Source organism: Ceratotherium simum, chromosome 22, assembly GCF_057802395.1.
Source record: "Ceratotherium simum simum isolate JZ-2026a chromosome 22, ASM5780239v1, whole genome shotgun sequence".
NCBI classification, from domain to species: domain Eukaryota; kingdom Metazoa; phylum Chordata; class Mammalia; order Perissodactyla; family Rhinocerotidae; genus Ceratotherium; species Ceratotherium simum.
The window spans coordinates 12,992,506-13,016,936 of NC_141921.1; the positions used below are offsets into that span (position 1 = coordinate 12,992,506).

The following is a 24,431-nucleotide window of genomic DNA, read 5'->3' on the forward strand; positions in this document are numbered from 1 at the left end:
TTGAATGGTTATTGAGTAACAGAGGAGCGACACCATTCCCCGAGCTGAGCAGTACACTGTTTTAAATTGAACTGGGTCAGCAATTACTGTCTGCACCAGTGAGATTTCAAAATCCATTGTGTTCCACTTTGGAATAACTTTTGTCATTGTCTTGACTTTTATCTTGTATCACCATTGCACTTTTCCAATGTTTAGGTTTTGCCGCCCAAGCAAACACAATAAGCTCCCTAAAGATAACAACCACGTCTTAAATGGTATCTACTGAAGAATGACCATTGCCAATTTGATTTAGAGAGCAAAAAACACAAGTCATAAATACTCTCATATCTCACAGAAATTAATGTTCTTGCCATAAAAATGAAACAATCTATGAAATTTATTTTTTAAAAACTGCTTAATCAATGAGTTAAGTAATACTCTCATTTCACCATAAGTTTCAAAATAAGCCTGGGTTTCTTCTGTAAAGTCTGCTTTCCATTACATGTTAACAGTTAATGTCTGAGGCTTTTTCTTGTGGTTAGAGAAACCAGATCATGATAAAAAGCCATTTCATGCTACACCTGCTACTGAAAAGTGTGTATAGATTTATTTGAAAGTCAGCCCATCTTTTAAATACACAAGGAAGCCTGCCATTTATGTTCATCCAAGCAAACATTTACCAAACACCTACTATGCACCAGGCACTGTTCTAGGTGCTAGGGAAGCAGTAGGGAACAAGAGAAAGCCTCTATCCTCAAACTGGAGTAAATAGTGCTATGAAGAAAGAAAGAAAGAGAGAGAGAGAATGTTCAAGAAACAGCAAAGAAGTCAAGTGGGTGGCAGGAGGGGAGAATGATAGGAAAAGAAGTAGGTTATAGAAGCTATGCGGGTAGGCCACAGCCAAACCATAGGGCTGGCAAAATGTCATAAAGAACTATTGGAAATGTGATGAGAAACCGCTGGAAGGACTGAGATCAACCTCAAGAACATTATGATTAGAAATGATATGCACCTTTGCCCAAGAAACCACTAGGACTAATCTAATCATGTCTTACAGCCTCATTACTTCAGTCATCATTAAATGCCCAAGCCTCCCATTCTCTAACTTTACACAGTCTCCCTCTACTCCTTGATCTTCAAAAAAAGCTTACACTGTACCTCCTTGAACTCAGTCTGCCATCAGCAAACTCCTTACCTCCTCAACTTCTTTTCTCAACATTCACTTTAAATCCTAGTCTAACTGAAACTTTGCTATTCCCCAGGGATTTAAAAGGGTTTAAATCTCAACCCTTTTAAACCCAACTTTCATCTATTTTGCAACTGCACTCAGGCAGCTGAAGGTGACTGAAGAAAAACTCGAAATCATGCTGGCTGGCATCTCTTTATAGTTATGATGATAAATATCAAGTGGGTCTTGTCAACTATATTACATTTATCTAGGCAATGTGCTCTCTCTCTCCAAAACAACTAATTCACATCTTCTCCTCAAACGTTGAGCACTCCTCTTCTCCAAATCTCACCCTCATCTGCTGTCTTTGCCTTTTATTCAACTGGGGGTAAAAAAACACAACACAAAAAGAAGTACTACATATTCCTGCTATAAAAATCTATTAGCCTAATTCTGTATCCATATACTTTCCCATCTGTAATAGCAGAAGGAAAGACCATGCTCCTATCAAAGTCAACTCCCCTATTCAAGAAGTCTGCACCTGCAGTGCCCTCCCTCTGCTATGCCATGAATTTCTACTTCTCATTGGATCATTTTCATCATCACAAAAGCATGCTGTCATTTCTTCCATCTTTTTTTTTTCTTTTTTGGTGAGGAAGATCAGCCCTGAGCTAACATCCATGCTAATCCTCCTCTTTTTGCTGAGGAAGACCGGCTCGGAGCTAACATCTATTGCCAATCCTCCACCTTTTTGTCCCCACAGCCCCAGCAGATAGTTGCATGTCATAGTCGCACATCCTTCTAGTTGCTGTATGTGGGACACGGCCTCAGCATGGCCGGAGAAGCGGTGCATCGGTGCGCGCCCGGGATCCGAACCTGGCCCGCCAGCGTGGAGCACGTGTACTTAACCGCACGTGCACTTAACCACGGGGCCGGCCTGTCATTTCTTCCTTTATTTTTTTATTTTTTTTTTAATTTTTTGTTTATTGCAGTAACATTGGTTTATAACACTGTAAAAATTTCAGGTGTACATCATTGTACTTCTATTTCTGCATAGATTACATCATGTTCACCACCAAAATACTAATTACAACCCATCACCACACACATGTACCGAATTATCCCTTTCACCCTCCTCCCTTCCCCTCTGGTAACCACCAATCCAATCTCTGTCCCTATGTGTTTGTTTATTGTTGTTATTATCTACTACTTAATGAAGGAAATCATACGGTATTTGCCCATCAAGGGACGAATGGATAAAGAAGATGTGGTATATATACACAATGGAATACTACTCAACCACAAGAAACGATGAAATCCAGCCATTTGTGACAACATGGATGGACATTGAGGGTATAATGCAAAGTGAAATAAGTCAGAGGGAGAAGGTCAAATACCGGCCTGTCATTTCTTCCATCTTAAAAAAATAAAAATAGAAACTTTCATAGACCTCCCTCGACTGGCCGGTTTCTTTGCTCCCCTGTTTAGGAAAAATTCCATGTAGGGGTTCTCAGAGCACTTGTCATCCTCATACCCTCACTTGCTATTCTCTCTTTAGCCCGCTCTAGATAGTCATCCCCACTTGTCTTTGCAACCACTATTATTAAGATCACCATTGAGAATGGTCAACTCTCAGTCCTCATCTTATGTAACCTTTTAATAGCATTTGATAGTTACAATTCCCTCTGTTTTTTAAAAAAAGTTGGGATATAATTTACATTTTATAAATATACAGATCTTAAGTGTTCTGTTAAATGAGCCTTGGCAATTGTATTCATTCATAGCACAACATCCAAAACAAGAAGCAGAGTAAATTCTATTACCTCAGAAAGCTCCCACGTGCCCCTTTCCAATCAACTCCCTGTCCCTCAACCACTTTCCTCTATCACTATATATTAATCTTGTTTTGCTGAATTTCCTATAAGTAGAATTATACACTATGCAGTTTTTTGTGTTTGGCTTCTTTTGTTCACCTTAATATCTGTGTAACTCTTCTCAAGATACGTCTTTATTTAGTTTCTAGGACAGGATTCTTTCCTGGTTTTGCTCCTATCTCACTAGCTGCTCATTTTTCATTTTCCTTTGCTAGTTCCTTCTCTTCCTGACCTCTAAATCATTTAGTTCCGGGGCTCAGATCTGAAATATTTTTTCTTCTCTCCCTTCACACTCCCTAAATGATTTTTTCCCAGTTTCATAGCTTTAAATCCATGATGCTAATGATATCCAGCTTTTTATTGCTAACTGTGCTCTCTCCTCTGAGCATGAGACTCATATATCCAAATGCCTACTCGACGTCTCCAACTGGATGTCTAAAAGACATCTCAAACTTAATATTTCCAAAGCAGAGCTCCTGAACTTCCCTCTAAAGCTTGCTACTCCTCCCTAAGTTGTATCCATCTCATTACAGACGGCGCCACCATTCATTCAGACGCTCAAGCAAAAACCTATGAATTATTGTTGATTTTTCCCTTTTCTTCATACCCACATCCAAACAACCAGCAAATTCTGTGGATTATACCTTTAAAATATATCCTGAGTCCAAACAATTCTCATTACCTCCATTACTACTACTACCCCAGTTTAAGTCTATAAAAGATTTCTGAATGATCTTCTTCCCACTTTGGTTCTTCCTGCCCACCTCTCTGTCCCCACCAGTCTATTCTTCACCCATTAGCCGGAGTAATATTTTAAAAACCATAGATGAGATCATGTGAATTCCTTCTTAAAAACTCTCAGTGGCTTCCCATCACATTTGGAATATAATTTAAACTCCTTACCATGGCCATTCAAATTAATCCTACTGTAAAGAATCTATTTTTTCTTAGTTAAGGTTCTTGGTAAGGTTTTGTCTTTTGGGTTTTCTTTAAAAGAAACATATTTATGTTTATTCGGCCTCTTGTTCTAAAGGCAGATAAGATATAAATATTCTCAATAAAATAAACTCTAGGCCCTTCAGTTTTGAACGTGAGAAACTTTACAGAATGTATATATGAAACCACATTGAAAGCTTACCTAGACCAAGGGAATCCTGAGCAGAAGGAGACCTCAATGACTTCTGATGACATTTGGCTCAATGAGCCAATGACTTTGGCTCACACTACTCCCCTCAACAGATATGCGCTCTCTCCTTGACTTACCCAACGCTACCCATTCTTTAGGAACCGTGAGCTCAAATGAGGTTTTGTGTGAATGCTCCTTTACTCTTTCAGGCAGGAAGATGTCTCTCCTTTCTTTGAACTCCTTTAGCACTTGTGGCTCATACTGCTCATGGTCTCAGTGTCAATGTAGTACAGTAGAAAGAAACAGGGCTTTGGAATTAGAAGATCTGAGTTTGAGATTGGCTGTTTGACCTTCAGCAAGTCTCATAAATCCTCATGCTTTCGTGTTCTCAAATATAAAATGAAGATAATATAAACCTTATGTGCCACTGTGGGCTCCTCTCTTTCTTTTATATACCAATCCATCATAAATCTTATTGGCTTGAACATCAAAATATATCCCAAACCTGATCATTTCTCACTTCTTTCACCACTACCACCTTGGACGAAGCCACCATCATCTCTTACCTGAATTAACTGAAATAGCTTCCTCATTGGTATTCCTGCTTCCACTCCTGTTCCCCTATAATTTGTTCTCAACAAAACACCCTTTAAAATATAAATCAGAAAAGACTTCCACTTCCAACCATGATGGAGTAACAAGGACTAGATTTACCCTCTCATCCCATACAACTAATAAGCTGGACAAAAACATGAAACAAATTTTAGACACTGGACAACAAGCAATGCAGGACGGTGATCACTAAGAGACGGGAAACAAACAAGGTGAGTCTTATGATTGCCTGAACTTACTACCCGGAAAGACTTTGCAGCAACAGCACAGGGAGGAGGTGACCTGCACAAAGCCTGGCAGTCTCCCTGAGTTGAGGAAACTACCAAAGAAAAAGAGCAGGTGGAACACTCCTTGGTGCTCACACAAGGGCGGGAATAGTTTGTGTTCCCATTAGCCAGAGGGGAAAACCTGGTAATTCAAGGGACAGTAGCAAGAAAAAATTAGTCCCAAATGCTACTCTGGTCCCACTTAAAGCTTAAAAGCAATCCTCAAAAAGATTAAACTATTTCCAAGCAACTTAACTGCATCCTAGAACAAGGCTCAAAAATATTGAAAGGAATAAAAAATATCCAACACACAACAAGGTCAAATTCAGTGGTTTTTTTGTATGTAATAAAAAATTACTAGGTATAGAAAAAAGCAGGAATATGTGACCCATAGCGAGGGGGGAATTCAATAGACCCAGAGATGACAGAGATGATAGAATTAGTAGAAGAGAACATTAAAATCATTATTAGAACTATATTCCATATTTTCAGTAAGGTACAGGAAAGTATGAGCATGTTAAGGAGAGATTATGGATGATATTTAAAAAAAACCCAAATAGAATTTCTGGAGATTAAAAGAGTCTCAGATGAAAATTAAACTGGATGGCATCAACATGAGATGAGGCACTACAGAGGAAAAGATTAGTGAACCTAGACATAGCAAGAGAAAGTATGCAAAATTAAACAAAGAAAAAGAAATTTTTTTAAATGGAAAGAGCAACAGTGAATTGTGGGACAACTTCAAGCAGACTAGACTTGTAATTCAAGTCTCTGAAAGGGAGGGAAAGAGAGACAGAAAAATATATTTGAAAAAATAATTGCTAAAAACTTTCCAAATTTGATGATAATTATAAACTCACATATCCAAGAGGCCCAAAGAACCCCAAGCACAAGAAACATGAAGAAAAGTACAACAAAGCACATCATAATCAAATTACTAAAAACTAGTGATAAAGAGGGGCCAGCCTGGTGGCATAGTGGTTAAGTTCACGCGCTCCGCTCCGGGGTTTGCAGGTTCGGATTCTGGGCGCAGACTTACGCTCTGCTTATCAAGCCATGCTGTGGCAGGCATCCCACATATAAAGTAGAGGAAGATGTGCACAGATGTTAGCCCAGGGCCAACTGTCCTCAGCAAAAAGAGGAGGATTGGCAATAGATGTTAGCTCAGGACTAATCTTCCTCACTGAAAAAAAAAACCAAAAAAAACTAGTGATAAAGAGAAAATCTTAAGAGCAGCCAGATACAAAAATCACATAATTCACAGAAGAACAAAGATAACACTGACAACAGACTTCTTGTTGGAAAAAGATGCAAACCAGAAGACAGTGAAGAAACCTCTTGAAGTACTGAACCTAGAATTCAATACCAAGCTAAAGTATCTTTCAAAAAGGTAGTCAGAATAAAGACTTTTTCAGACATACAAAAGCTGAAATAATTCATTACCAAAAGACCTGCACTATAATAAATGCTAACGGAAGTCCTTCAGGCAGAAGGAACATGATACCAGATGGAAATCTGGATCTATACAAAAGAAAGAAAAGCACCAGAAATGGTAAATATGTGGATAAATATCAATCACTTATTTTTATTTTTAAAATCTCTTTAAAGAACAATTGAGTTTTAAAAGATATATAATCATTTACTGGGGGGTTTACAACATATGTAGATATAAAATGTAGGACAGCCACAGCACCAAGGCTGGAAAGGAAGAAGGGAAGCGTACTGTTGGTGAGGCTCTTACATTAAATGTGAAGTGGTATAATGTTACTTGAAGGTAAACTGTGACAAGTTAAAATTTTACATTATAAACACTAATGCAACTACTAAAAAAGAAAAAGGAAGAAGTATAGCTAATAAGCCAACAAAAGAAATCAAATGGAATCATAAAAAATGTTCAATCCAAAAGAAGGTAGAAAAAGAAGAAAAGAACAAGTACAGTTGGACCAAACAGAAAATAAATAGCAAGATAACAGATTTAAACCCAATTACACCAATAATCACCTAACATGTAAATGTTGTAAATATATATTCAGTTAAGGCAGAGACTATCAGAATGGATAAAATAGCAAGACCCAACTATATGCTATTTATTTGTGACGGCCAAAAACTAGAAACCACTTCAAATGTCCACTGACAGATGAGTGATAAACAAATCATAATATATCCATACAACAGACTACTTACTACTCAGCAATAAAAAGGAATGACCTATTGATTCACACAATGGATGGACCTCAAAATAATTATGCTGAAAGCAAGAAGCCAGACATAAAAGAATACATACTGAACTATTCCATTTATATAAAATTCAAGAAAATGCTAACAAATCCATAGTGACAGCAGATTAGTGGTTGCCTGACCAGAGGCAGGAGAGGGATTATAAACAGGCATGAGGACATTTTGGAGAGTTTTAGATACGATCATTATCTTGACTATGCTAATGGTTTCACAGATATATACATATATCAAAACCCATCAAATTGTACATTTTAAACATGTACAGACTATTATACTTCAATAATACCTCAATAAAGCTGTAAAAAAATTTTTTTTTTTAATAATTTTATTTATTTATTTTTCCCCCAAAGCCCCAGTAGATAGTTGTATGTTATAGCTGCACATCCTTCTAGTTGCTGTATGTGGGACGCGGCCTCAGCAGGGTCGGAGAAGCGGTGCGTTGGTGCACGCCCGGGATCCGAACCCTGGCCGCCAGTAGCGGAGTGCGCGCACTTAACCGCTAAGCCACAGGGCCGGCCCCTAAAAAAATTTTTTTTTAATGTAACTAATATTAAAGTCACTTTTCTGCTTAAGCTTCTCCCTCTCTCACTGAGAGTAAAAGTCCATGTTCTTACAAGGGCCTACAAGGAAGGCTTTACACCGTCTGGATCTCCACTACCTCTTTCCCTCTTGCTCACTCTACTGCAGCCACACGGGCCTCCCCACTTTCCTCAGAACATGCTGAGCATGCCACTGCCTTGGAGCCTTTACAAACATTTCCTTTGCCTATGTTTCCCCCAGATAGCCTCATGCCCTTCTCTCTCTTCCTTAAAGTCTTTGCTCAAACACAATCTTCTCAATGAATTTTCCCCTGACCATTCTATTTAAAATTGTAAACCCCTCCCAAACTCTCTATCCCTCTTTCCTGATATATTTTTCTCAACAGCACTTACTACCATCTAACATACTACATATTTTGTGAATTCATTTTGTCTGTTTTCTCTCTTCCCACTAGAATCTAAGCTCTAGGAGGTCGGGGCTTGTGCATGCTTTGTTTACTGCTGTATTCCTCAGTGCCTAGAACACTGCTGGCACATGGTAGGCTCTCAATAAATATTTGTGAAATAATGAATGGATATGATTTGTTACAAGGATTAAAATAAGATACTGGTACACCTGCCATATGTAAGGTATATCAAACCATTACATCTAAACTCCTTGTGTATGAAAACGAAGATCTCTTGAAACTGCAGGGACAGATCATTGATTCTAATTTCATTTGCCATGATCTTACTTAAAATTTAAAATAAAATCCAAAACACTAAAGATCATATTTCCAGGCCACACGCCTTTTTATGAAGGTACATATAATCTCACTTGGCAAATCTGCAACAGCTGCCAGGGGAAAAAAAAGTCAGACACCCTGGTACAGATGCCATGACTCAGCTGAGATCCAAAACAAGGAACTGGCCATTTTTCCATTTCAACAGGCTCTGGCCATTACCCCAGGATACTAGAAAATAAAGTACAGGTCTTAATTCTTTCATCCCAGTAACATGAAAGTACTGGATATTTGCAGACTGAGCCACACTAACTAACTCTCAGCTGATGGGAAGGAAACTGGGAGCCCCCTGATCTGATGCTCTACTGCCTACTGCAAGGACTGGCTAAACTAGACTGCTGCCCAATACCATCCCAGTCACTTGGTTACTCAGAGCAAGGCCTGGCGTTTCATCTTTCTACATGCTTCATCATGCTCACATGGATAGTGGCAGCAAGGACTAAGGCACCCTGTGCAGTCTCTGTGATACTGCTGAATTGTGGCCATATTTGGAGAGATCTGAGCCTGCAAAAATCCCTCCCTCCAGCAACTAGCAAGTACTCAAACCTGACCCCCTGCAGGGGCTGCCATAAATTTATTTAGGAAGTCTGCTTCCCAATCTGAAGCAATATAGGGTATGGAGTAGGATGCATGGTTGTAGACCCCTTAGGCCTCTCCAATCTCCCAATCCCAGAAGTCCAGCTGCCCCTAGGAACTTGAGCACTCAGTAAATGGCTAGCACTTGGCTACTTCCTTTCAGAATTTTGGATGAGGAAAAGATTACTTGTGTTTCATTAAGTGTGATCAATAAAATAGAGAAGAATCTGGGGCCATTTAAGGTCAAGCACTTCCATGTTGTTTCTGAGTTACAACCAGGAAGATGTCCCTGAGAAGCTAGAGTGGGAGAAAATACACGTTCTCTCAGTCAATAAAGGGTGTTGCCTGGAGATAATTCCATTACTTATCTCTTGCCTGGATTATTTCAACAGCCTCCTAACTAGTCTCTCTGGTTTACTCTTGTCTCCTATTCCCAGTCTGTTCTCCACACAAGCAGCCACAGTGATCCTTTTAAAGCACAAATCAGATGATTTCATTCATCTGCCCCAAACCTTCCAAAGGCTGCTGATTTCACATGGAAATACCTAGCTACCAGGACCACTGCACCAATTGTTCCCTCTACCTGGAATGTCCTTCCCCCAGCTATACTACGGCACAAACCTCTTACCTCTTTCAGGACTTGACTCAAATGTCACCTTCCCAGTTTGCCTATGTAATACTGAGACCTGCTCTCCCCTAATCTCCCGTACTCTACCTGTTTTTTGGATGGCAGCTCTTCTTGGATTAATTATTTTTTCACCCCTGTTCCATTGGTTTGAAAATTATACATACTATTTTGTTTTCTTTTTTAAAAAACAGTAGTTATTGGGGGCTGGCCCCATGGCCTAGTGATTAAGTTCAGTGAGCTCTGCTTCAGCAGCCTGGGTTTGGTTCCCGGGGGCACACCTATGCCACTCATCGGCAGCCACACTGTGGTGGCGACCCACATACAAAATTGAGGAAGACTGGCAGAGATGTTAGCTCAGGGTGAATCTTCCTCAGCCAAAAAAAAACAACACCAAAAAAAAAAAGAAACAACCAGTAATTATTATTAAAGTTTTAACGGATACTCTTGACTTTTTTTTTTTTGGTGAGGAAGATCGGCCCTGAGCTAACATCCATGCCAACCCTCCTCTTTTTGTTGAGGAAGACTGGCCCTGGGCTAACATCCGTGCCGATCTTCCTCTGGCTACTCTTGTCTTAACAAAGTCTAAGGCTAACCTGCATCTCAACCCTCCTTCTGAACAAAATTAAAAGATCTTAACTCCAATTCTCCCCCACCCACCTCCAACTTACAAGTCATTTGGTTCAGTATTTCAGATCTACCTTGCTTTTATATTGCCAAATTAGTAATTATTATTGTTTTATACAATAATTGCTTACTGAGATTTACTCATATTTTCCAGTTTCTTTGCTCATCATTCTCTCTTGGATCTCACACCTTTCTTCTTTCTTTCTGAAATATATCTTAGCAATTATTTCAGTGAGAACCTGATAGTGATAAACTTTCTAAATTTCAGTGTGTGTTTGCCTGAAAATGTCTTTATTTGGTGACTTCCAATGATAATTTAGCAGATATAGAATTCTACAGCCTCTTGTTGAGAATAACTTTTTTCTCAACACCTTAAAGATACTATTTCATGGTCTTACGGCTCCTGGTATTGCTGCTGACAGCCTGCTCTTAGGATTGCTGTTCCTTTGTAGCTAATTTTTCTTTTCTCTCTGGTTGCTTTTTCCTTTTTTTTACCATTAACTTTATTTTCCAGTATAATTCACATACTATAGAATTCAACCTTTTAAAGTGTACAATTCAGTGGTTTTTAGTACACTCATAAGGCTGTGCAACCATCATGCTATCTAATTCCAGAATATTTTCATTACCCTGAAAGAACCCCTGTATCCATAAGCAGTCACTCCTCATTCCGGTTCTCCCTCCCCACACTCCACCCTGGCCGACCACCAATAGATTTTCTGTCTCTATGGATTCACCTATTCTGGACATTTCATGGAAACGAATCATTCATTATGTGGCCTTTTGTGTCTGGCTTCTTTCACTTAATGTTTTCAAGTTTCATTCATGTTGTAGTATTTATCAGAACTTCATTTCTTTTTATAGCTGAATAATATTCCATGGTGTAAATATTTCGTTAATGCATTCATATACTGATGGATATTTGGGTTGTTTCTACTTTTTTGGCTATTTTAAATGATGCTGCTATGAACATTTGTGTATTTGTGTGTACAAATGTTTTCAATTTTCTTGGGTGAACTTCCTTGTTGAGCTCATTTATGATAAGCCCTTTCAGCTTTTGTGGATTCTGAGGGTTCTTTAGTTACTTTTAAGACCTCTGTTTTTATGGTTCTGCAATTTTACTGCAATGTATCTAGATAGAGATTTATTTCTACCTATTGTGCTTCACGATGTTATTTTGTTTGTTTGTTTCTAATCAATTCTGAAAGGTCTCAGGCATTATCTCTAGGAATATTACCTTTCCCCCATTTCTCTATATTCTGTTGGACCTTCATATGGTATCTCCATATTTCTTAGCACTCACTAATAGTTTCCATCTTTCCATCTCTGTGCTGCACTCTAGATAAAATTTTACTAACTTTGTCCACAGCTCTACTATTTAACCTGACCCTTGAGTTTTAAAATTCAATGACATAATATATTTCCTTCCTTTTATTCAAATAGGCATTTTCCCCAAATATGTCTAGTCTTTTAAATTAAATATACGTCTTTTGTCTGTCATTTTTGTTTCTTTCTTTTATATTTTTATTCATTTTAAGTATACTTATTTTATAGTCTTTATCCACAATGCTAACTTTCTGAAGTTCTTAGGAATCTAATCTTACTGTTTCTTTTTTCTATTGATTTTCACTTGTGATGGATTGTGTCCTTGTATGGTCTATAATTTTGTACTGTGAACCCACCTTTAGTGAGGCTTTATTTATGGGAATCTTATGCTACCTGATTTGAGGGTGTGTCATTTAAAAGAAATCTGATAGGTTTGTCAGGGATATTACCAGCCCAGAATCAGCTCCTAGACCACACATACAGTATAAACTCCAGGCCCCAAATTCAGTTGAATAGAGGCCTACAGTTAAAAATTCTCAAGGGTGATTTTCTTCTTTATTATTGAGAGCCTTATTTTAAACCCAGATGGTCTGGTGGCGTAGTGGTTAAGTTCAGCGTGTTCCACTTTGGCAGCCCAGGTTTGGATCCCAGGAGCAGACATACACCACTCATCAGCCATGCTGTGGTGGCCCACATACAAAATAGAGGAAGACTGGCACAGATGTTAGCTCAGGACTAATCTTCCTCAGCAAAAAAACCCCAAAAACCAAAAACCCAGATGAGACTAAAGAACTTCTTTTCATCTTTCCATGGCAGTGGGTAAACTGTTTTCCTAGTCCATTCCTACATTGAGGGTAAAGTCCTTTGAGGGTCCTAATTATATGTGGGCTCTCAATTCTACCCTACTCTAGGGTCTCCCTACCCCAAACAAGCTCAAGTCTCACCCTCTTTCCCCTCAAGGATATCAGGACTACTACAATTCCTCCCTGGCCCCCTTTCTTGGAAGTTCCTACAGTGGTTAGTACTATTCAGGTGTTGTTTTCCTTCTCAGATTTAGGTCCTTTGGGATTTTCCTCATGTTCTACTGAATTTAGCTATGCATTTAAAACAATAATCATAACAGCTAATACTTATTAAGTGCTAACTGGGCACTGTTTAAAGCACTACATGTAATATCTCACACCCTGCGAAGCAGGTACTATTATTATCTCCTTTATACAAACCAGGAATGTGAAGCACAGAGAAGCTAAGTAGCTTGCCCTAAGTCACAATAAGGTACTAACACTTTTCGAAAGCCTAATGTAACTTACATTCTCTCTGCCCTGGAACTTTTTTAATGTGGTGCTCTATCCTAAAGATGATTCAGAAGGCACATATCCAGAAAAACAAGGGCATTTTGTATAATCTGACTTACTTCACGGGGGAGAAAAACAGTGGGCAGATATCAAGCCCTACCCTGGGTGGAGATCTAACGTACAGCATGGTGACTACAGTTAGCAGTACTGTAACGTATACAGTCACACGCCACATAACGTTTTCGACTGACGACAGATTGCATATATGACGGTGGTCCCGTAAGATTAGTACCATACAGCTTAGGTGTGTAGTAGGCTACACCATCTAGGTTTGTGTAAATATACTCTATGACATTCACACAATTAGAAATAGCCTAACGATGCATTTCTCAGAACACATCTCTGTCGTTAAGCAGCACGTGACTGTACTCGAAAGTTGCTGTGGGAGTAAAGCTTTAACATTCACACCATAACTACAATAACAATAAAACAGTAATTAGGCGAAGTGAAGGATGTATTAACTATCCTTATTGTGGTAAACACTTCACAATATATACATGTATCAAATCATCACATTGTATATCTTAAGCTTAAACAATGTTCTATGTCAATAATACCTCAATAAAGCTGGAAAAAAGGGGGGGAAAACTATCCTAGAGATTGGAGCAGAACTTTGACACAGTCACAAATACTGGGGAGGAGACCTGCTATAGCAGAGACTCAGCAAAGACTATGCTCTCACCAAATTCTTTAGGCATGACCATCCTGACTATCGCCACCACCAACTCTAAGTCAAGGCACAGCAAAGACGTACCTTGATCCAGACAACAAATAAAGAGGTACAGATTATCTCTGCCCTGGCCAATTCTGAATCCTTTCATCGTGTTATAGCAGAAAAGACCACCAACAACGCAAAGCAAGCATGATTCAGCTCCTAGCAGATTATAACAGCCAAACCTAAAAGTCTCAGCAACATGGTCCTGCAGCAATACCAACTTACAGTGAAGAGAAACAAACATAGGTCTAAGGCTCAAATGCCAATGTCCAAGGTACCATCATGGATTTAACAGACCCAGAATGCTTAGAACAAATCAACAGTTTTAAAGTAAAAGACATGGGAGAGGGGGAAATTGGTCAAATGTAAGCCAGTGCAACCTTGTCTCCTGGAATCATGTGACATAGTGGGAAGTTTCCCTAACATGGCAGCAGCAACATGTCCCCAAATCTAGTCTCAAGATGAAGAAAGAGTTGCCCACCACCTAGAAATCCAGATAATTCTGTCATTGGTGACTGTAGCTGACATTCACATTCCCAGGGTTCTAAGTGAATAACCCTGGTAGTGGAGATGGGAGAGAAATTTAAAAGCCCTAGAGTGGGCACTGCTTCAGAATTTGTGTATTCTATGTGTGTCTATATTTCTAGTGCCCAGGACAGTGGCTGATATACAGTTATTATTATTTGGATAACTAACGGATGGGAGGGAATGGTCCTGTAATGCATTCTTTTTTTTTTTTTTTTATAATTTTATTTATTTATTTTTTCTCCCAAAGCCCCAGTAGATAGTTGTGTGTCATGGCTGCACATCCTTCTAGTTGCTGTATGTGGGACACGGCCTCAGCATGGCCCGAGAAGCGGTGCGTCAGTGCGCACCCAGGATCCGAACCTGGGCCACCAGCAGCAGAGCGCGCGCACCCAACCGCTAAGCCACGGGGCCGGCCCCTGTAATGCATTCTTAAAGCAGTGCATCTCTTGGTAATCAAAGGAAAGTGGGGGTCGGCCCCGTGGCTTAGCGGTTAGGTGCCCACGCTCCGCTGCTGGCGGCCCGGGTTCGGATCCCGGGCGCGCACCGACGCACCGCTTCTCCGGCCACGCTGAGGCCGCGTCCCACATACAGCAACTAGAAGGATGTGCAGCAGTGACATACAACTATCTACTGGGGCTTTGGGGGGAAAAAATAAATTAAAAAAAAAAACGTAAAGTGGCCAATGAGACCAAAGATTTTTTCTGTCAATGGAGTATACTTCCACTACATAGGCCCTCCACAAATGTGGGCCTTGGTAAAACGAAGTAGTGTAAGGCTATCCATGGGATAGCTCAGTGGCGTAGTGGTTAAGTTCATGCACTCTGCTTCGGCATCCTGGGATTCGCAGGTTTAGATCATGGGTGTGGACCTACACACCGCTCATCAAGCCATGCTGTGGAGGGATCCCACATACAAAAATAGAGGAGGATTGGCACAGATGTTAGCTTAGCGACAATCTTCCTCAAGCAAAAAGAGGAAGATTGGCAACAGATGTTAGCTCAGGGCCAATCTTCCTCACCAAAAAAAACACAAAAAAACAAAAGGCTATCCATGATTACACAGTGTCTGGGAAGTTGTGGTATATTTGGTTTGTCTTCACTAGTTCCCATGGCTCCTGGATTTCTTTGGAAGCTACAAATCATAAGCCCACTCCCAGGTTACATTTCCAGACCAGTTTCTTTGAGAGCTAATGGTTAAAGGGAAATGCAAAATGTCTTATAATAATCACTGCATATGTTGGTTCAACATCCAGATTAAACTCTGCTTTAGTAACAACCCTTCTTTTCTGCCTCTTCCCTCAATAAATAGCCCAGCTGTCTGGTCTATGCCCAAATTTCCATAATAGAGAAGATTAGAACACAGTTCTGTTTCTATGAGGAAGCCATGGATACAGAGGCTACTTTAAGGATCAGGCCCCCACTTTCAGTAGGCAAACCACTATCACAGTCATTTTTAATGACAGTTAATTGCAAGGTTCTATGTCAGGCATTCAAAGGACTAGAAAAATGTGCAAATATAATCGACCCTTGGCCTTCAGAGGCCCACAGGTGAAGAAACTTAGATATGTGAGGGAAGAGAACTCAGGCAACATATACGAATACAGGTGCCTTTTAAGAATCTGGGTATCTATGCTCCACCAAAATGAAGGATTAAACTAAGGGGAAGGCAGAAGATCTGGGGAACTCAGAACCCACAGTGGAGAGAGGTCCTGGAAATACCATGATGCCAACTGTGCAAGAGGACCAGAGGATCATCAGTCTAGACTGGAACAGAAGATGAGAGGCCTCCTGGAGTCATGCCTGGGGGAGGAGGAGCTAGGGCATCTATTGTTACATACTGAGAAGCATTTTGCAGCTCTGATGGAAGATCTTGGGATGAATACATGAATGCTACATAGAATAAAAAGCAATGCAAAAGTGAGGTAATTATTACCCTCAGGAAAACAGAAAGTAGTAAAAGAAAACAAATATAATCATAGCATACAATGACTCAATTGGGAACAATATTTATGAAACCATAATAATTTGACATTGAAGTAGATAAAAGAATTTAAAGTGGTTACTTCTGAGAAGCAAAAATCAAGGACAGTAGGAGTGGGGTAGGAGAATATTTAGTTTTCTTTTATAAGCCTTAAAGAACTAATTTACTTTCGAAATTATGTCAATATACTATATAAGCCACCCAAAATGTAAGTGGCTTACACATATGTAAAGTAAACAGGAAAGGGATGACAAGAACATTTACCCAGGTAGGAGAAGAAATTTGTAGCAAGCAATAACGTGATAGTAGTAAGTATTCTGCATTTTAATCAGTACAACCATTGTTCAAATCTAAGCTCTGGCAGTGTTTAAAGAAGACTATCAGTGATCACATCAGTCCTCTGCTAAAAATCCTCTGACAACTGCCATAAACAAATAAATATCTAAATTAGTTACTAGCATGCCATTCAAGACCCATCATGATATGGCCCCCTGCTTATTTGTCCTACCCCCCACCATCTCTCGATAAATTCACCCTTCACACACTTCACACCCCAGTACCAAACATGCCCATGCCATTATGCCTCCTCTTCCTTGCACATGTATTGCTTCTGCTTGAATACCCTTGTCCCAAATTTCTACCTGACAAATATGTGTTAATTCTTCTCTTATCGACTCAAGAGTTTCCTTCTCTCTAAAGCTCTCCTTGTGTTCTCCAGGGCAGAATTAGAGATTGGCTGCCAAACACTGGCACTGAATCTTACATATCCTTCTATTACAGAATTTATCGTGCATCTCCATGCCACTTCCACCACAAGCCAGGTAGCTTTATAGGAGAAAATTAACAAACTTTCAAGGAATAAGTAATCCTTGCCTTATAAAGTTGTGCTGGAAAATAGAATAAGAGGGAAAGCTGCCTAAGTTATTTTATGACATTAGTATAACTTTGATTCAAAGCCAGATAATAACAGCCCAAGAAAATTATAGGTTCATTTCCTTTATAAACATACATGTTTTAATTCTATAAAATTTTAGCAAGTTTAATTAAAAAAAAAACAAAACACTATGATCGAGTTGGTCTGAGAACCCCTGAAGGGCCCTGAGACCCTTTCAAGAGGACTGCAAAGTCAAAACTATTTTCATAGGAATACTAAGACATTATTTGCCTTTTCCACTGGGTAACATTTGCACTGATGTTATAAAAGCAATAGTGGGTACAACATCTGGCACCTTAACACAAATGGAACCAAAATGTTCTCGTGGTCACTGTATTTTTCACCACCACTCATTTGCAGTTTAAAAAAAGTCTCGATTCACTTAAGAATGTACTTGATGAAGCAACAAATATTAGTAATTTTACTAAATTTTGACTATCTTTTAAATATACTGTGCAAGACAAGGAGAAGTATGCATAAAACACCACTGCTGAACCGTGGAAGTACAGTGATTGTCTTCAAGAAGACATTGTTTGAGTTGTGAGCACCTTTTTTCATGTGGCTATTTTATGGTTATTCAGACTTAAGTATTTGCAAACATTTTCTTGAAATGAACAAAATAAGCCTATGCTTCAAGGAAAACAACTGACAGTATTTCTTGCCAGTGACAAAATTTGACCTTTTAAGCAAAAATCAGAATTTCAAAAAATCTGTATCATGAGTTTTACAGCTTCCCAATATTTACATTTTTCTGATGAGACTGATGGTGACATTAGCAAATGGTAATTTGTTTTCATATTCTATAACTGAAATGTATCAACATTTCGAAGAGAGAAAGTATTTGATAAATTTTAAAAGAATATTTAAAAAAACAAAAAAATAGAAAACAGAAATATTTTCTTAGTTTTAAAAAAGGTCTTTACTTAAAATTTAAAGAAAAATTATACTCAGGAAAAAACTTTAGATACATTCCTTTCAGGTCAAGAAAAAAACAAGGGTCCATGCTCTTATTGCTACCCCTGAACTTAATACTAGAAGTTCTGGCCAATGAAAATTTTAAAAAACCCGAAAAACTGAGGATAGAAGGGTAAGACATAAAACTGTCAATACGTACATATGTGAGCAATAACTACATAGAAAACAAGTTACTATTTACAATAATAAGCAAAACACCTGAAGAAATCTAATGCTAAGAAAGTCAGCCAATAAAATCAACAATGGGAAGATGAATTTCCTTGAGTTGAAATTCAAATAACAGAAATCTGAAAAATACTTACAAATACAGAACGTTTTAGATTATCAGAGATATAAATGAATAAAATATAAAAAATAAAAATTAATGAATCAAAACTGGCAGTAATGAAACAAGAATAGTTGGAGATAGAAAAAAACTTAATTAGATGTTTTATAAATTATAATTGTAGATACTGAAACTCAATAGTTGAGGTAAACTCTAGCTTTAACATAATCAAAAAGATAATTGGTGAAAGATAGTACTAAGGAACCCACTCAAAGATACAAATGATTGCATGGCTATGTGAGCTTGTTTTCAGGACTCTATTTGGGGCCAGAGTGTTGAGGCCTGAGGAGAGAGACTTAGAGCTAGAGAGAAAAAACTGCAACATAATGAGCTTCATTGGGAACCACAGACAATTCCTAACAGTCTGGTCCAGTGACCCAGTCCTTCTACATGAACTTCTTGCAAACATTTAGACTAGGAAGAACACACCTTTTTCAAAAATAATTAATAATCCAAAGGGAACTAGCACAAAATCTATACAAAGATATTATAAGAAATTAATATCCAGAATATATTCAAAACTCCTACAACTCAACAACACAACAATAAACAACCAGATTTAAAAATGAGCAAAGGACTTCAACAGATAGTTCTCCAAAGAAGATATACAAATGGCCAACAAGCACATGAAAAGCTGCTGGATATCACTAATCATTAGGAAAATGCAAATCAAAACCACACTGAGGTACCACTTCACACCCACTAGGATGACAATTATAAAAAACAACAACAAAAATAGAAAATAACAAGTGCTAAGACGTGGAGAAATTGGAACCTTTACGCACTGTTGGTGGAAATGTAATATGGTGCAGCCACTGTGGAAAACAGCATGGTGGTTCTTCAAAAAACTACCATATGATCCAGCAATTCCACTTCTGGGTACATACCCCGCAAAAAAGGAAAGCAGGAACTCAAAGATATCAGTACACCCATGTTCATAGCAGCATTTTTCACAATAATCAAAAGGTAGAAGCTACCCAAGTGTCCAGTGACAGATGAATGAAGAAACAAAATCTGGTATATACATACAATGGAATATTATTCAGCCTAAAAAAAAGAAGGAAATTCTGACACATGCTATAACACAGATGAACCTTGAAGACATTATGCTAAGTGAAATAAGCTGGTCACAAAACAACAAATATTGTATGATTCCACTTATATGAAGTACCCAGAGTAGTCAAATTCATAGATAAAGATAGCAGAATGGTGGTTGCCAGGGGCTGGGAGAGGAAGGAATGGGGAGTTAGTATTTAATAGGTACTGAGTTTCAGTTTGTGAAGATGAAAACATTCTGGAAATGAATGGGGGAGATCGTTGCACAATAATGTGAATGTACTTAATGCCACACAACTGTACACTTAAAAACAGTTACATGGAGGGGCCGGCCTGGTGGCGCAGGCGGTTGGGTACGCACACTCTGCTGCTGGCGGCCCAGGTTCGGGTCCCAGCGCCCACCGACACACCGGTTGTCAGGCCATGCTGTGGCAGCGTCCCATGTGAAGCAGGGGAAGATGGGGACGGATGTTAGCCCAGGGCCAGTCTTTCTCAGCAAAAAGAGGAGGATTGGCATAGATGTTACCTCAGGGCTCGTCTTCCTACCAAAAAAAAAAAAAAGTTACATGGCAAATTTAGATTTGTATATTTAACCACAATTAAAAATTAGAATTAGAGAAAGAGATTAGAAAAATAGAAGGAAAGAGAAAGAAAAAGCAAAAAGATTATATGGTATTGGATCTATCCTATGCAAAGCTGCTTTAAAATCAATATATTATGCTACACTAACAAAGGACAAAAACTACATGATCATCTCACTGGACGCAGAAAACACATTTAACAAAGGTCCAGCATTCATAATAAAGGCTCTCAACAAACTAGGAATAGTTAAGGGAACAACCTCCACCTGATAAAGGTCATCTATGAAAACCCACAACTAACATATTTAATGGTGAAAGACTGAATGCTTTCCTCCCTTAAGAGACGGAACACGGCAGTTACGTCTGCTTTTGCCACCTCTATTCAGCATTGTACTGGAGGTTCTTGCCAGTGCAATAAGGAAAAAATAAAAGCATCCAGATGGAAAGGAAGAAGTAAAATTGCTACTATTCACAGATAAAAGGATCCAGTATGTGGAAAATCCCAAGGAATTAAAAAATAAAAACCACTAAAACCAATAAGTTTGCCAAGATCATAGGATACATGAATATATAAAAATCAATTGTATTTCTATATACTAGCAACAAACAATCCAAAAATGAAATTAAGAAAATATTTCCACTCACAATAGCATTAGAAAGAATAAAATACTTAGGAATAAATTTAACAAAATAAGTGTAAGACTTGTATACTAAAAACTACAAAATAGTGCCAAGAGAAAGTAAAGAAAAGCTAAATAAATAGAGACATATTCCATGTTTACAGATTGGAAGACTCAATATTGTCAAGGTAACAATTCTCCCCCAAATTGATCTATAAATTCAAAGCAATCCTTATCAAAATTCCAGTAGGCTCTTTTGTAGAATTTGACAGGCTGATCCTCAAATTTATATGGAAACACAAAGCAATCAAAACAGACAAAACAATTTTGAAAGAGAACAAGAAAGTTGAAGAAATTACACTACCTGATTTCAAAACTTACTATAAAGCCACATTAATCAAGACAGTGTGGAATTAGCACAAGGATAGGCATATAAATTAAAGGAATAGAAGTGAGAGTACAGAAAATAAACCATTAATACTTATGGTCAACTGATTTGAACAAAGGTGTCAAGGCAATAGGGAAAAAGTCTTTTTAACAAATTATGCTGGAACAAATGGATAGCCACATACAAAAAGAAAAAAAAAATAACCTTTGACCTTTACCTCATACCATACACAAAAATTAACTCAGATCACAGACCTAAATTTAAGAGCTAAAAACATAAAACTTGGAGAAGAAAATCTTCATAACCTTGGGTTAGGCAAATAGTTCTTAGCAATGATACCAAAAGCATGATCCATAAAAGAAAAATTAAAAACTTGTACTTCAAAAAACTCCACCCAAGAAGATGGAAATACAGAGCATAGACTAGGAGAAAATATTTGCAAATCATGTATCTGATAAAGGATTTGTATCTAGAATATATAAAGAACTCAAAACTAAATAATAAGACAAATCAATTTTTTAAATGGACAAAATATTTGAGTAGACAGTCCACCTAAAAAGATATACAAATGGCTAATAATAACATAAGATACTCAGATCATTAGTGATAGGGAAATACAAATTAAAACCACAATAAACTACCACTACACACCCACTAGAATGGCTATAATCAAGATGATAGAATATCTAGTGTTGGTGAGGATATAAAACAACAAATCCTCATATATTGCTGGTGGGAATATAAAATGATACAGTCACTGTAGAAAACAGTTTGGAGATTTTTTAAAAGTTAAGCATAAACTTACCATATAACACAATTCCTTCCTAGGACTTTATCCAAGAGAAATGAAAACAAAAGTCCAACCAATGACACATATGCAAATGTTCACAGCAACATTTACTCATAATAGTCCGAAACTGGAAACAATCCAAATGTCCATCAACTAGTGAATGGACTAACAAAATGTGGTCTATCCATTTAATGGAACATTAGTCATCAATAAAAAGAAATGAACTACTGATGCACGCTATAATATGGATAAACCTCAAAAGTACTATGCTAAATGAAGGAAGCCAGAAACAAAAACCTATGAAGTATATGATTCCATTTATATGAAATGTTCAGAAACAGCAAATTTATACAGCCAAAAAGCAGATCAGTGGTTGCCTAAGGCTAGGAGGAGTAGAATTATCTACAAATGGGTAAAAGGAAACTTTTGGGGTGACGGAAATGTTTGGTTGCACAATTTTATAAATTTAGTAAAAACCACTGAATAACTTACAATTGGTGAATTTTATAGTATGTAGATTCTATCTTAATAAAGTTATTTTTTAAAAATCATACAAGCCCCTGAGGCTGCATCTGATGTACTTAGTGGACTTAAGAATCTTCCCTCCTCCTCTTCCTTCCTGAATAATTCAGTCAAGAAGCCATTAGATGATGATGTGGCCAAGTGGCTGGGGCTGTGGGGAGGCATCTGGCGTGGGATGTCAGAGCCTGAGGGGGTAAGGAGATTGGTCTGCTTGGCAAGAACAGTGGTATCGGTTTGGCATGGAGTGCTAGAGACCCAGCAAGATAAGGAGAGCATAGACACAGGAGGTCAGTGATTGCAGAGAGGGATAGGTTACATACGGGAAGAAATGATCAAATAAGTAAATATGTGGAGGATAATGAGAGCCAGGTTTCTTACTATCAACAAACGGAGTTACATATATGGAAATGGAAGAAACTGGAATGATCTAGAATTGGAAGTAGAAGTATCAATGTGAGCTTATAGTTTTCTTTTTCTGTAATTGAAGTATAATTGACATAGAATATCCTATTAGGTTCATGTGAGTCAACATTTATATACCTTACAAAATGATCACCACAATAAGTCTACTTACCTTCTGTCACCATAAAAAGTTATTACAATATTATTGACTATATTCTCTATGCTGTATATTACATCCCTATCACATTAATTTTATAACTGGAAGTTTATACCTCTTAATCCCCTTCATCTATTTCTCCCACCTCCCCAATCCCTTATATCTCTGGTAACCACTAGCTTGCTTCCTCTATCTATGAGCCTGTTTCTGCTTTGTTTTTTTTTGATTCCATATATAGGTGAAATCATACAGTATTTGTCTTTCTCTGTCGGACTTATTTCACTTAGCATAATGCCCTCTACGTCCCTCCAAGTTGTCACAAATGGCAAGATTTCATTCTTTTTTTATGGCTAAGAAATATTCCACTGTGTGCGTGTATATATATATATATACACCACATCTTTTTTATCCATTCATCTATCGATAGACACTTAGGTTGCTTCCATATCTTGGCTATTGTAAATAATGCTGCAGTGAACATAGGGGTGCACATACCTCTTCAAATTAGTGTCTTCGTTTTCTTCGGTTAAATACCCAGAAGTGGAACTGTTTCGAATTGGATCATGTGGTAGTTCTATTTGTAATTTTTTAAGAAACCTCCACACTGTTTTGCATAGTGGCTGCACCAATTTACATTCCCATCAATAGTGTATGAGGGTTCCCTTTTCTCCACATCCTCACCAACACTTGTTATTTTCTGTCTTTTTGATAATAGTCATCCTGACAGGTGTGAGGTGATATCTCATTGTGGTTTTGATTTCCATTTCGGTGATGATTAGTGATGTTGAGCATCTTTCCACGTGCCTGTGGGCCATCTGTACGTCTTCTTTGGAAAACTGTCTGTTTGAGTCCTCTGCCCGTTTTTTATTTGAGTTGTTTGTTTTTTTGATATTAAGTCGTGTAAGTTCTTTATATATTTTGGATATTAATCCCTTATCGAATGTATGATTTACAAATATCTTCTCCCAGAGCTTATAGTTTTCAAAATGTAGAGATCAAGAAATAACTATGGGGGCCGGCCCAGTGGCACAGTGGTTAAGTTCGTGCGCTCCGCTGTGGCGGCCCAGGGTTCGGAGGTTCGGATCCCGGGCATGGACTGACACACCGCTTGTCAAGCCATGCTGTTGCGGCGTTCCATATAAAGTAGAGGAAGATGGGCACGGATGTTAACTCAGGGCCAATCTTCCTCGGCAAAAAAAGATGAGGATTGGCAACAGATGTTAGCTCAGGGCTGATCTTCCACAGCAAAAAGAGGAGGATTAGCATGGATGTTAGCTCAGGGCTGATCTTCCTCAGAAAAAAAAAAAAAGAATAAGGACAAACAACTCAGTTTCTTCAACAAATGAAATGCCAGAAGGAAAAAAG

At 38.2% G+C, this 24,431-nt stretch overlaps 1 protein-coding gene across 5 annotated transcripts in view; it reads right to left on the reverse strand.

Annotated features, from left to right (window-relative positions):
- The window catches only part of MAST2 (microtubule associated serine/threonine kinase 2), a 229,096-nt gene that overhangs the window by 54,007 nt on the left and 150,658 nt on the right, over positions 1 to 24,431 (reverse strand). The window lies entirely within an intron of this gene.